We start from the raw sequence: 14274 nt of genomic DNA, 5'->3' as shown, positions 1-14274 counted from the left end.
GATGAGTCCAGCGCGCATACGGCACACAAACGTACACACACGCACACACACTCGCACAAACATATATGCAGCATACAGCGATCCCGGGCTGTTTATTTGCTCGTATGTCCAACGGGCTGACAGGTTGAAACAGGTTTGTGTGTCTTTGTGGGTTTGTGTGTCTGTGTGCGTGCACTTGTTAGATGCAGAGTGATGGAGAGCTGTCACCCACAGAAAGGAGGTTGTCAGTATGCACTGCCTCCGCTCCCCTCTTCATTGTCTGCACTCTGATCAGCCCGATGTGTGTGCGCGTGCGTGCGATGTGTGTCCGTGTCCTTGCTTTGGTCGGAAATGACTTTGAGAACCATAGCAATACTCCCGACAGTCAATATCATCCAATATCACCCCTCTGGAATCAACACGGTGGTGTTGTTATTGGCTGAAATGTGCTGCTGCTCCACTTTCTGCAGAGGAACATTTTTGGCACCAGCTCGTATCCTATTAATGACGTGTTAGATGGTGGACGGTGATACAGATTCACTGGGAAACAGGCGGCGGAGGGGAGCGAGGGAGGGAGGGAGGGGGGAATGAGCATTCAGTTTCCACCTCCACTAAGGAGGTTATGTTGTTTGTCTAATATCTGAAAAGGTCAATGAAGGATTTCAATGAAATTAAGTTGGCAGGTTGGGTATGATCGGTAAAAGAACCCATTAGATTTTAGTACCGGTCGCCTTAACGGTGACGCTGCAATTACCACTAAAATCATAGAATCTAAATTCTTTCCTTGGTTTCTTTGGGTCTATCCTCATCTCGTCATATAGGCCACGCCCATTTCTGTGTTCTACATTCCCAATCAAAAATCTTTTTAAGTGTCTCCTCCTACAATTGTGCATCAATTGTCACAATATTCAAAATGTTGAGTGTAATGTTTACTTATTAATTTTCCTCACCATTCTACTGTAATTGGCTGCAAGCGTTGAGTGGGCGTGGCAAATTTTTCCCTACGTGCTGTATCTCATGAATGAATGAGTTCACTGGAACCCAACGTGGTGGACGGGCGGTCACCTATTCAAATAGTTGAAACATCAATCGACCTGATGGTGGCGCTGTGACAATAAGTTTAAAAAAAAATATTGCATGGAATGTGTGTGTGTGTGTGTGTGTGTACTCCCAGTTCAATATTTTTTTTTTCTCTTCTTCATTCCGTTCCTCTCCCCCTCACATACACACACACATGCACACACACACACACATATGTGAGCAGCTTTGATGAGGCGGCGTGTGGCGAGAGCTAATGACAGGCGTGAGCAGGGCTGAAATGTCAGACCAAATGTTAAGTCAACATGATCATCAGTCTGACCCGTGTTGATGAATTATGAATCCCACCCACCTGAATGGAGATTTGTAGAAGCGGACAGAAGGAGCTTATCAAACGGCCTCGCCGCGCGAACGCATCTGCCATTCGTCCCCACTGCCTGTGGGTCGCAGTATTAGGGATGTAAAGTGGCACCCGGAGATAGTGGAGTGGTTAAATCCTCTGCCTTTGGAGCTACATATGTGACCCCATGACCTTAGATCAAATCCTGCCACAGCTTTATTTCCCATCCAAGCCCCCCCCCCCCCCCCCCCAACCCCTCAAACCTCTTGTCCCCTCCGTCTCCCCGCACAGTGTGAGGCTGAGTGGACGACACACTCTCCCGCCTGATGCAAATACGGCACCGAGCGAACGCCTCAAATTACCTTCCATTATATCCCGGATCAAATGGAGAGATGATTAAACATACACATGACATTGACTTCAATATGTTTTGGCAACGGCGTGGTGATTTCAAGGTGGTCCGCCCGGGGTTTTGCGGAACAACAGTCTGGTGGGTTTAAAGCCGAATCTGAAAATGAAAGTGACGCCCCCATGCGAGGGGCCACCTGGGTAATCCTGGCTGACCTTTGCCTTTGGCGTGACTGTGCATAAATGTGACGTGGCCGCGTGATGAACTCATCAAAACGCCGGCTTGTATTCTGCGCTCAACCCCGGCGATATATATGTTCCCCTCACGCCGCCTTTCATAGCAGCCAATAAACTAGACAACCCAAAAGGCAAATTATACAAGAAGACGCTGCGGAGAATTCATCCAAACCTGCGTCTGAGGTGCATTGAATCCCAGCCGCACGCACGTTTACATTTAGTTCATACGCTTTCTACAAACGGGCTAATTCTGTGTTACCTTGACTGTACTGTGGGGCGTCTCGGGGAGGTTAATATGCCTCCGCTACATTCTGCTGTCCATCTATCTGCCCATCAGTTCTATTTGATGTGTTCAATGCTCCATTGAAACGAAGAGACAAAGAGACTCGCTTGAAAGGCACGGACAGTATAGAGGAGATTTGATAACTCATTGAAAAGCATCTTTTGGGCAGCAGGTTCTTAGCGGCTGTGTGGTGAAAGGCCTGCTGGGAGGTCTGACTGTATTAGTGGAGGTAGAGGCTCTTGTGTTCTGCTCAACTGGAAAACCGCAGGACAAAGACCCGCACTGCCTAATCCCTGCTCGGCTGCAAAACAAAAGAGAAAGCTGCTGCTTTATCAAAACTACAAGGCATTCTGTGTGTCTGTGTTTGTGTGTGCGGATGTGTGTGTGTGTGTGTGTGTGCATGGGTGTGTGTGTGTGCTGACGTTCTGTGTCTGTGTGTGGGTGCTTTTTTTTTGCAGCTGTGTTCATCTTGTGCCAAGAAAATGATTTATTCAATATTTGATGAAGTGGCAGCCAAGCTGTTAAAACCAATGTTGAAATGTGTCGTTTTGAACTCTACTTTCTGCTCTCCGCTTCCTCTCCATCCCCACGCCACAACACATGTAAAGCACCTTTACGTGGGGGAAATTGGATCTGCTGCAACTGCTTTTGCTCACTGTAAAGAGACATGTTTCAGCTGATGAAGGATTTGATTCCACTTGTGTGTGTGTGTGTGTGTGTGTGTGTGTGTGTGTGTGTGGGAGGGCTGATTTAGCTTTGTGAGGAGTTTATGATTACATTCTGTTATGTTTAGATGTTTTCATTATGTGGAATTGTTATTGATCATACACACACACACACACACACACACACACACACTGCAGGATCATATTCCAGACTTCTGTGCACTTTTGGTCACCAATTGTGGTCAAGGACGTGTAGGCCAAACACTGCGATGTGTTAGTAGATCTGTGTGTGTGTGTGTGTGTGTGTGTGTAGAGGTTAGTAGGTGGTGGGTGGGAGCTGGGTGAGGACACTCCTATTGTCTGGGCTGTCACGGCTGGGCGACCCCAGAGCCCCTCGGAGGCCCCAAAGGCCCCAGAGGCCAGGCCCCAGCAATGTGTCCACGGGCCCCCAGGCCGTGAGAACCCCGGCCCTGGTCAATGAGCGCTGGGAGCCTGGGGACCCTGGGAGCAACTTACTGGGCCATCTGGAGCAGAGAGCAGGAGACCCTGACACACGGCTGTCACCCGAGGGAGACACGCAGAGAGACACGGACGCAGACGATCTCTGCCCCCGTGTCTCTGCCTCTGCCTCGGTCACACACACAAACACACTGAAGGAGTGACAGCAGAAAAGAAGGGAAATGGTGGTGTGAAAATTCCAGAGTGTTTGTGGGGGGGTTGACAATGAGAAGTTTGCCTCAGAAAGCCAAGAGGAGCGACTTTGATACTTTCTGGGCAGATATAAAAACGCACTCCACCCACGCCGCGTCTATTGTTTTGGGTTTTGTTCTTAAGAGATGAAAGACTCAGCCTAAGTATAACTGGATTTCTTTTCTGACTGCTCGCGTCTGTCTGCCTCCGTCTTGTCTGCCTCCGTCTTGTCTGCGTCTCTCCCTCTCCCTCTCTCTCTCTCTCTCTTCGGGAACGACCTGTACCTCCTCTGATCCGCCACGCCAGCGTGCACGCGGGCGCGGGGCCGTCCTCCAGCTAAAGTGGAGGCCTGCGCGTTGTAGCTGTGGCTGCATAATGGTGGCAGCTGAGTGGTAGTCTTTTCCAGCTGAGCAGATTAGCATAGATCTCCCACGCAGACAGAGTTGACCTTCACTCTAGCAAACACTTGTCAAAATGCCAGCGATAATTACCTGCGCTCTTCGCAAACAGCGCGGCGGTTTATCCACCTGCATCGCCAGGCGTGGACCGTGGCCTCTGTGGTGCCGCAGACGCTTGTTTCCCGATAGGTTTATACATATATATAAGGGGGGGGGGGGGGGGGGGTGTTCCTATGTGGCACAGGTGTGTGTGTGTGTGTGTAGATTTGGTGATACTGTAATATTTACCTTTCTCAGCGAAGCGCCAGAGGAGACGGAAGTAGCTGTGAATGAGATTTTTCCGAATGTTGCAACACTTTCTCCTCTGCGGTCGTGTCCAGACTCCGCCGCTGTCGCCCGCATGGCTGGAATGAAAATAGTTTTGTTGGCGGGGGGGGCGTGCAGGCGGGCATTGTACGACGAAGGGAAACGTGTGGAGAAAACATGGAGTCACATTTTCTTTTGTATTTTTTTTATTACACGAGGGCTCGGCGGTGTGTGTGTCTGTGTCTGATGCCCCATCGTCTCTGTGTTCATGCCTTAACATCTGTGTCAATGAGCATAGAGGTCAGAAAACAACCTGACTCTCTCTCTTCCTCTCCCTCCTCTTCCCTACTTTCTTCTCCCCCTTCCTCCTCCTCCTCCCTTCCTCTCTCCCTGGGCGCACTCCTCTCTCCTCATCGCTGACTGCCCTCTCTGGTTGAGTGCTTGAATGTGCTCACTTCGGTGATCAAAGTCTTCCTCAGTCTCTTCTCCTCCATTGCCCCTGGCTCTGTGTGTGTGTGTGTGTGTGTGTGTGTGTGTGTGTGTGTGTGTGTGTGTGTGTGTGTGTGTGTGTGTGTGTGTGTGTGTGTGTGTGTGTGTGTGTGTGTGTGTGTGTGTGTGTGTGTGTGTGTGTGTGTGTGTGTGTGTGTGTGTGTGTGTGTGAGAGTGTGAGAGTGTGTGAGTGTGTGTGAGAGATTCAGCTACAACCCCTCAGTCGTCTAAACCGTCAGTCTCAATATCTTCTCAGTCTTACCAGAACCCAGCCAGGCTCGCTTGCATTATTTTCTGCTATAGGAAGCACACACACACACACACACACACACACAGGGTGATCCTTATTCCATATGACAAGTCTCACTTTTCTGTCGTCCTTAACATTCATGCATAGTTGATCTCAAACTTGTGCTCTTTGTCACTGTAGGTAAACCACAGCCAAGCTTGTGTGTGTGTGTGTGTGTGTGTGTGTGTGTGTGTGTGTGTGTGTTTGTGTGCTTAGAACGCCATGAGTCACAGCTAACTGCTTGATATTTTGTGTTATTTTGCGGGAAGCCATCGTCTCTCTCTGTTCCCGGGCGTGGTGTCGTCTTTTTAATTCCAAGGTCACGATGTTCTTGGTGGTGGGCGGAGTCTTCTCCTCCTCGTCCTCGTCGAGCCCTTCGAGTGCTCCGCCGTCAAGTCTGATACTGTTGCCGTGTCTTGTTATTTAAATGCCCCGCGTGGCTTCTGGGAATCCGAAAAGCGTGGAGTCCTTGCCCCCTCGCGGCCCAGAGAAAGAGCTTTCATCAGCGCCGCGGCTCTTTGTGCTCGTCTCACACAGAAAGGTGTCATGCGTAAACGTATCCCATTGTGCTGCGGAACCGGGAACATTCCAGCCGATGAATTGAACTGTGTCTTACTCTCTCCTTTATCCTGTTTATCCTTGTCAGCCACGCTCTTTCTCTTTCCTGCTCTTTCTCCGCGCCTTCTCGCCCTCTCTGCTTAGTTATTCATCCCCGTCTTTTCTTCGCCCCCCCACCTCCGCCCCTCCAGCACCTTGCCGCGGGGTCACGGCCGCGCCGCTCCTGTAAACATATTTACTGTGTCAACATTGCTGTTGCGAAGCAGCCGAAAAGACAGTAACAGGTGCCCGTCAACAGCCGACCAGATCTCCAGTGCATTAAAGGATCTTTGGCGTAGACGAGGATTAGTGTCGCCTGGCATTGTTTGTTTGCTAATTCCATCTCCAAGGTATTTGTGGAAAATAGGCATGAATAATTGAAAGCGATTTCCAGTGGACGAGACGAAGCCATCAGTGGATGTAGGGAAATTAATGAGGAGGTGGGAGGGACGGGGGTACACAGCACAAACTGGGAACAACGGGACAACCTTTACTCAGACGCCCGCCGAGAGTTGGCAAACAGGAATTGAATATGGGGAAACAGGAAAGGGAAAGGAATGGATCAGGAAAAGGAGCCATCAGTCAAATTGTAGTCATCTAACAGCTCTTTACTCTCTCTTTTTGTGTCTGTTGAAAGTTATAAAAGTTCAGATTCGCCTCCATATGAACGCATCCAGTAAGTCGAGCCCATAGACGACTCATTTACCTCCATAACGTATTGAAACATGTGAAGTTAAAGTGATAATCCTTCGTTTTTGCGACTATCCTGGGAGTAATAACAGCAGATTTAGCGCACAGCAGCTCCCATAATGCCACACTGCATTCTCCTCATGATGCAACGCCTCTTGTATCTTGGGGCAAAACCCCTCTGTGTGTGTGTGTGTGTGTGTGTGTGCGTGCCTGAATCACTTTTTAGCCTTAATTGCGGTCGAGGCAAAAAATGTGTAGCGTGCATGTAAGCATAGGGACTGCCTATAAAAGACGTGGGTTCACTCAGTGTGCATAGTGGTGATGCAGCAAGGGAGGTCAGAAGAAAATCAGTGTGTTTTTTGAAAGCATTGCAAAGGTTTCAAAATAGTGTAGACCACTAGATGAAAACAAGAACATGTAATATGTGTAATAACAGTGAAGCATCATCATCATCATCATCATCATCACGTTCGCTTTACGATCATATACTTTACTGTCCGTTGCCTTCCTGCACCAGTGGTGGAGGCTGATGTCACGTCTTTGAAATCCGGGCGCATTATTCAGAGAGGTGGTGAACAGAGAACACAAGTGTGAGTTGATGAAATAAAATGAAATACACTAATGTATGAGGAAGAATAAAATAAATAAAAGAAAACCCACTGCAGGATACAGACCAGGAGTAAACATCCGCTCATCCAAACAGAGGAGAAAGTTTCATAAAACCACAAATTAGGTGGTTTTCTGTTGTTTTGACTATTTGTTTAGAGTAAATTGGAAATAATGATTTAAATATCATAATACGAGATATTCACAACATCCTTATCAGAATATTATGGAAACATTTAAAAAATGTACGCTTTGTTCTACAAAAGCCTTTGTTTGCTCAAACTCAGACAAAATGTGTCTAAAAAACAATCCTTGAATACCTAATCATTGCAAATAGTTTGTATGAAGCAGGTCAGAGTGCAGGTTTGGCGCCCTCCTGGGACCACTGTTGTTTTACTATTGTCTTTAATGTGGACACCAGAAGCAGGGTGGATGCCCACACAGGAAGCTCTCTGAAAATGGAAACGCTGAAACCCATCCATCGTCCCTCTTCCCTTCATCTTCCATCGCTGCACCCACGGCGAATGGACAAGCGAGGGGCCACTTTCTGTGCGGCACAAAAGCTCTTTACAGTAGATGACCCTCATGTAGAGAACAGCAGGTACTCGTGGTGTTTGTTGCATGGACAGGTGCTCATTCTCTGCCGTTATAAATAGCCACGCGAGTGAACTCTGTCCGTCTAACAGCCGTGACTCAATAAGAGGAAAGGGGTGAAACATAAAGCGATATGTACCATGTGTTTGTGATGGATGTCTACCTCCATTGTTCTCCTGTTAATCATCAGACTGGATTGATGGAGGATTCTATTCTTCCCCAAACTCCAACACATGACCTCACACTTAAAGTTGAAAACCCTTTCACTGGGTTTATGTACGCAGTATGAGTCGAGCAGTTTCCATTGATTGGTTTGCCCCTGCCTACATTACATAGCTTACTTGGAGTAGGCGTAGGTTGATAAGTGCCATTTATGACGTTCGAAGAAATCTGTTGATTGCTTTAATCTTACATAAATACAAACATACTGTTGTTTTGCACAAGTCCGAAATAAGTGTAGTTACTATTACAACATCTTTCATACTTTCATCAAATTTAAAAGTTGTCTTTCCAGATAAACTTAATATAATAGTAAAAATTAAAATAAGTAAAAAGCTGAACTCCAGATGAAGTCACAAGTCCCTGGCCGTCCCAGCAGCTTGTTAGAGTGATGAAACTGGCAAAACATCTCTACTTTTCATCTTTTCCCTCATCATGTGAATGTTTAAATAGGAACTTTATTTTTCCGCACATCAAACTGTCTCACAGCCAAGAACACAAAATCCGTGTTCTCACCTCTGCTGTCACCTTCAGCTACCAGAATTGAAATCACATTTTCACAGTATGGATAAGATGGCTAACAAGCTAATAAGAACACCGGGTTATTCAAGTGTTAGGAAGTAAAATTAAAATATTGGATCAGGACTCTTTTTCTAAATGCCTTGGCTTTGGATCAATGGTAAAAAAACCCTGATGGTCACATAAATAGTAGTAAAAACTAATACTTAAAATAAATTGGAAGGCGCTACGTTGGTTTCTGTAAACGTCCTTATCTGACAGTTGGCGGCCTCGGCTCCGTTGTTGTTCGATTGGCTCACAGGAGTGACTTTAGTGTCCTTAAATGTCAATATGTTGGGAGCTTTTATTCTAAGGAGAGTTGGCCAGAAAGTGAGTATTGATCAAAATCCCTATAAAAGCCGCGGAGACTTTGGAGATACGACGCGGCCACATTTTATACTCATTTTGTAAGAATCGCATCTTCTTCCTTTCAGCTTGTGAAACTCTTATGATGCCATTAGTCTTCTTACCTTCCTTCCTTCCTTCCCCTGAGAGTGTTTGCTTCATAAACATATTCTGATCCCAGACTTTGATAAATACGAGCGGAATCATTTGCAAAAGCATCAAACATAATCGCGGCGGATGTGTACAAATGATACATATGCTTGTTTTCATCAGATATGACTGTTAATGGACTAACTAAACTCCTTCAGCGTGTTTGCGTGTGTATCAAAGAGGCAGCAGATGACAGTTAAAGTACTCGAAAACCACCGAGGGGCCGCCACGAAACAAAAAGGAAGACGGCCATACATTTGCTGCATCATGTAGCCTTTCTAGCTGTCTGTGTGTGTGCGCGCGTGTGTGTGTGTGTGTGTGTGTGTGTGTGTGTGTGTGTGTGTGTGTGTGTGAATGTGTGAGAGTATATCACTGTCTGAGCTCGGGGAAGCGTTTGTGTGTGTGTCTGTGTGTTTTCTCCCTTAATGGTGCATCCAGACTAAATTGGCCCCTGAATGCGTCGTGCACCGCCGGTGGGTTTTCTTTTTTTTTTTCTGTAAGCTACAAGTGTGGAGAAACAAAGGGAGGCAGAGAGCTTCAAAGCGTGCGGGTGACATTTTCGGGCTTTCCATCTTCAAAGCACTGTTTGCTTTTGTAGTTCCCCTTTGAGTGTGATTATATATATATTTCCTCTAAAGGATTACAGCTGTCTGGGAAACATAGCGAGCGAGGGTCATTTCCTAACATTTTCAATAATGCACACACGCACAATGAGCATCTGTTTTTAAAAGCAACATCAGAATATGTTAAGGTGCACGGTGATGCTCCATGCAGGGTTTGTGTCTTGTATGTTATTGAATATTGCTGTTATTCCGTATCGGCTGTTGAATTGATCGTTGACCCCAGCAGAGCCCCGAATGAGCGTCTCCAGATGGGGGGGGGGGGGGGGCGGGGGGGTGTATGTGAAATCCACCCCGTCCCCTCATTTTCATTCACCCGCTCTTCCTCTTCCTCTTCCTCTCTCCCCCCCCATCCAAGTGCCTCTCTATAATTCATGTCCAGGTGCAGCTCCAGCTTTCTTTGGCACGAGGCTTGAAAGCAAACCAAAAAACAAAAAAAGGAGAAGGACAGATGTTCTATTTTCCCCTCCTTTGTGTGTGCGCGTCTCTCTTTCTGTGCCTTGGCCCCTTTACCTGTGCGCTTCACCCCTATATATAGCTCCGGTGCACCATATGGCCGCGCCGGAGTCACAGCCGCGGCGAGCGTCACGCGGAAAAACCGCTTGTCAAACTGATTCATTTGCGGCCAGAATTGCTTTACTTTACGGTTTCTGAAATCACACGGGAGAGATTCCACGCCACCTGCGATCTCCTCCTCCACCCCGAATCGACGAGACAATTACCGTCCAAATCTGGGTCGGGGGACGAGGGACGCGGTGCCGCTTCCCGGTCTCTGTCAATCACGGCGAGACGTACGCATGCCAAGTTGTGCCCACGACACATCTGCAGACTCCCAAAAGCTGTGGGTGTGACTGAACTCTCGCAGGTGGACGTCTTCATGTATATGTAAAGCAGTATTATGCACATTGTTATCCTGTAGAGACTGAAACCGCGGTAATTGCTTTTCAAGAGTTTCGTGGTCGTATCTTTTATCTCAAGACTTTTTTCTTCTGTTCCATTTGTGAAAGTGGAACCAACCTCAGCCATTTTCTGAAGGATTCTACCCCTATAGATCTTTAGGGGCGGTTACTGTACTGTTGCTTCTTAGACAAACCGTATGTTGAAACTTAACTAAGCTTTCAGGTTCAAAATGTTAACATGTAAGACTGAGAGGTTATATTTTTGGACATTTCGAGCAGTTAAACTTGAAGCATCTTCAGGCCCATAGTGTGTGTTTATGTGTTTGGGTGAGTGCTGTCCATTTCAAAAGAGGTTGTCGCTAATCTCCCTTAAAAATGAATCCACCCCATCACCAAAACAAAGGAATAAGTACAGAGGGAAGAAGGGATTGAAAGATGATGAATTATGGAGAGGTTTTAAGAGTGATATCGCTCCCTTGGCCTCCTCACTGCTCTTCCTCCTCCTCCCTCTCTCCCACATGTGGACTCTTTTACTCTCTCTCTCTCTGTCCTCTGCCTCCTTTTTAAATCGATACGGGGGCTGACTGTCATGGGTCAGTGGCCTGCACGCGTCAGGCTGGGCCGCGACACAGGCAGCGCCGTGTCTCTCTGGCGGAGGTGATAACTCATTCCCATCTCTCAAACCCTCTCTTTAAGGGACGCCGCCTTCAATTTAACTCCAATATCCAGCCTAAGATTGAGTGGGGGATGACACGAGGGGAAGGAATATATATGTCAACGCCGCCTCTCCAAGTGCGAATGCATAAACGCGCGGCTATTGCGAGGGGGGGGGGATTAAAGCGTGCAGGGGTATTATGCACTTTTGTTCTACAACTTCTTCTCGGCTATGAAGATGTATTTTAATTACAGCCCTGACAGATGAGTGCAAAATCAGCAACAAAGCGGCTAAACCCTCTAAACAAGACAATATTCTCGAGAATATGAGTAATTGTGTTCTTTCTTCACGTCAGCGTGTGGGTTTTACAGTACGCGTGTGTGTGTGTGTGTGTGTGTGTGTGTGTGTGTGTGTGTGTGTGTGTGTGTGTGTGTGTGTGTGTGTGTGTGTGTGTGTGTGTGTGTGTGTGTGTGTGTGTGTGTGTGTCTAGCCACAAGCTTCCACGACTCCAAGTCCAATTACCTGTGTTAAGGGCAGATCTGAGGCGGGGGGTGGGGTGGGGGATGGAGTGGTGGGATTGGAGCATATTATTTTAGCACAAACAACAGTCTCTCTGCCCACCAACCTGCAGGCAGCCAGACGCAGGCGACAGGAGAAGGTGTGAGAGGTGTTACATTAGCACCTGGATGTGTGAACAGCAAACTAGTGACCTTTTACAGGTGACTGATACACTACCTGGAAACCTCCGTCTCCTCCTGTGAATGCTGCTCCCGGTTTCTTCCCACCACTGCTTCTCACTTCCCCCTCGCTCCTTCTCTTCCCATCTAGCAGCTCTGCTAGTAAAGCGTGTCATCCTAACTGAGAGCACGAACGCTACCTATTGGTAAAATGCTCCCATTAGAAGCCCCGGGTCCTACATTTGATGCCCAATATTAAAAGTAAAAGTACTAAAATGGCCCCCTAATACGTCAAATTGTCCATATATTAGTATGTATTTGCTACACCTTAATGCACCAGTAATGGAAGTCCAAAATGGGAGATAATTGGCTTTTCACCTGCCAGTGTAACAATCATCCAATTGTTATCTCCTCTCTAATTTTGGACAGTTTGGAATGAAACACTGAAAATTGCCACGTTCATCCCGCCATTGTCAGATTTTTAGGAATTCTATGGTTGAGTTGAAGGATTAGATGCTCCTCTACGTCAAAGTAACTTTCCTCTATTAAAGCTTTTGACAAGTCTTGTTCCATATGTAACATTTAATGTGCCGTCGAGCTGAACCAAATCCACCAATTACCAATCCTAGATGGTTTGGCCCACTAATCGGGCTTCCTCAGGCTTCATATTACACGACTTTAGTTGACCGAATTGGGATTAACGTCGGACCCAACCCGTACAGGAATGACAAGCCTGCATTTGTCAGTTTGACACTTTGCATATATGGACATTGTTTCACCGCATAGCACAGAGGCGCTACCATGCCTGTACAAATGTGTGTGTGTGCCTGAACATTCATAAGACACATCACTTCCTTCAAGTCACCTGCCAGGGGCTCTAATTAGACTGATAAGCAGTGCGACTGGAATCGGCTCTTCCTCGTAATCAGCCCCTCGGAGCCCAGACAGACGGCTAAATGAAGAGGAGATGAGCCGTGCAGCCCAACAGGTGTCCTTAAAAAGACTGGGAGGCGAGCGAAGACAGGCTGAGTGTGTGTCTCCTAGTCAAAACCGCCTGACAGTCAAATCACAAGAGAGCACATATAGAAAACCTATAGAAGGAGTTTATTTGGGAATTTAGGGAACAGAATGTGTGTCAGGGATGTTGTTGCCGCCTCTGTGATGTGCTGATTTAATCAGCGCCGTGATTCACAATCATTCCAGAGAGAGAGAGAGAGAGAGAGAGAGAGAGAGAGAGAGAGAGAGAGAGAGAGAGAGAGAGAGAGAGAGAGAGAGAGAGAGAGAGAGAGAGAGAGAGAGAGAGAGAGAGAGAGAGAGAGAGAGAGAGAGAGAGAGAGAGAGAGAGAGAGAGAGAGAGAGAGAGAGAGAGAGAGAGAGAGAGAGACAGAAGGTGGATGTAAAGAGAGAGGGTTAGAGTGTGTGTGTGTTTACAGAATAGCAAATACAGTCAAAGTGTGTATTTTGTCTCATATTCCCTCTTTTTTCTAGGTGCAGCTGCTCAGCTTCAGACGTGTAATAATGATTATCACATTTTGTCCTGAAGCACAATAGTAATAAAAACAAAAAAAAAGCGCCCAGTGCCACATCAGGCAGGCGGAAGACAAAATGATATCAGAGCTGATGCACTCAAACCATCTCAGAAGGGAAATGTCATATTTCTCATTTTGACACCTGCGCCAGCCTGTTGTGTTACACTTTCATTTTACACCCACCACTCCCAGCTGTACACAGGCAGGCAGCGCGGCCAGATTAACACTGTGATTTGAGGTTGCAGCCAGGATGTTTCTCAGCGAGGGGGGTGGGGGGGCGACGCCGGGGTCCTTTATGCACCGTTGGCGGCCGGGGGTGGCGGAGGTGGGGAGCTCTCTCCACTGTGTAGGTGCGGGAATGTCGGGATTTACTTAGTGTAGCTTAAGGCCGCTGACAGCAAATGTGTTTTCTCCGACATTAGCCTGAAAGCATCTCGAGTGCGTCTGTGCGTCTCCTTAAAATAAAGAGAGGAGAGGAACATTCTCATCTGGATGCTCAGCCGGTGCATTAGCTGGCAGAACTGAGAGGCAGAAATTGTTTTGGAAATCGACAAAGCAGGGAGCTTTGCATATAATGCATCTTTTCAGGGTATTTTTACACACGCGCTTTGATGAATTCACACACACACTGTGTCAGGACCACGTCAGCGTCTGGGAGAGTACTGCAGGTCTGATTAAGGATCCATTTTGGATTGTTGCTGTTTTTCCCTCCAAAATTAAATCCCCTCCAACATGTGTCACAAAATGGTGGAGCCTCTTTTGGATTCATGCCGTGGCGCCTGCAGTCCTTTATTTTCATCTTGAAACAAAAGAGGAAATGAAGCAGGAATCATCATTTCAAAAAAATCAAAGCATTAATGAGTGAATGTCTGCTGGCAGAGTTGAACTAATTTGTTTTTACATATTTATGATGACAGGAAACATGATAGCGTTTCATTAGCAGAGGGGCGGTTGCATTATTAAACTGATTCCTAACGACAGACCAGTGGGCCATTTAGAGACCTTGAACCTCCAAACAGGTCACTTTCACTCTCCCGTTGTGCTTATAAATGTTAGTAAGTTAACCTCGCTCA

At 47.0% G+C, this 14274-nt stretch overlaps 1 protein-coding gene across 1 annotated transcript in view; it reads left to right on the top strand.

The window, feature by feature from the left end:
* ptprn2 (protein tyrosine phosphatase receptor type N2) overlaps positions 1-14274 on the top strand; it is a 91717-nt gene that overhangs the window by 27119 nt on the left and 50324 nt on the right. The window lies entirely within an intron of this gene.

Source organism: Genypterus blacodes, unplaced genomic scaffold, assembly GCF_046128005.1.
Source record: "Genypterus blacodes isolate CSIRO-AG114 ecotype Tasmania unplaced genomic scaffold, CSIRO-AGI_Gbla_v1 ptg000110l_1, whole genome shotgun sequence".
Lineage (NCBI taxonomy): Eukaryota > Metazoa > Chordata > Actinopteri > Ophidiiformes > Ophidiidae > Genypterus > Genypterus blacodes.
The sequence above is the reverse complement of the archived record's forward strand: the minus strand, read 5'-3'. Positions and strand labels throughout refer to the sequence as shown.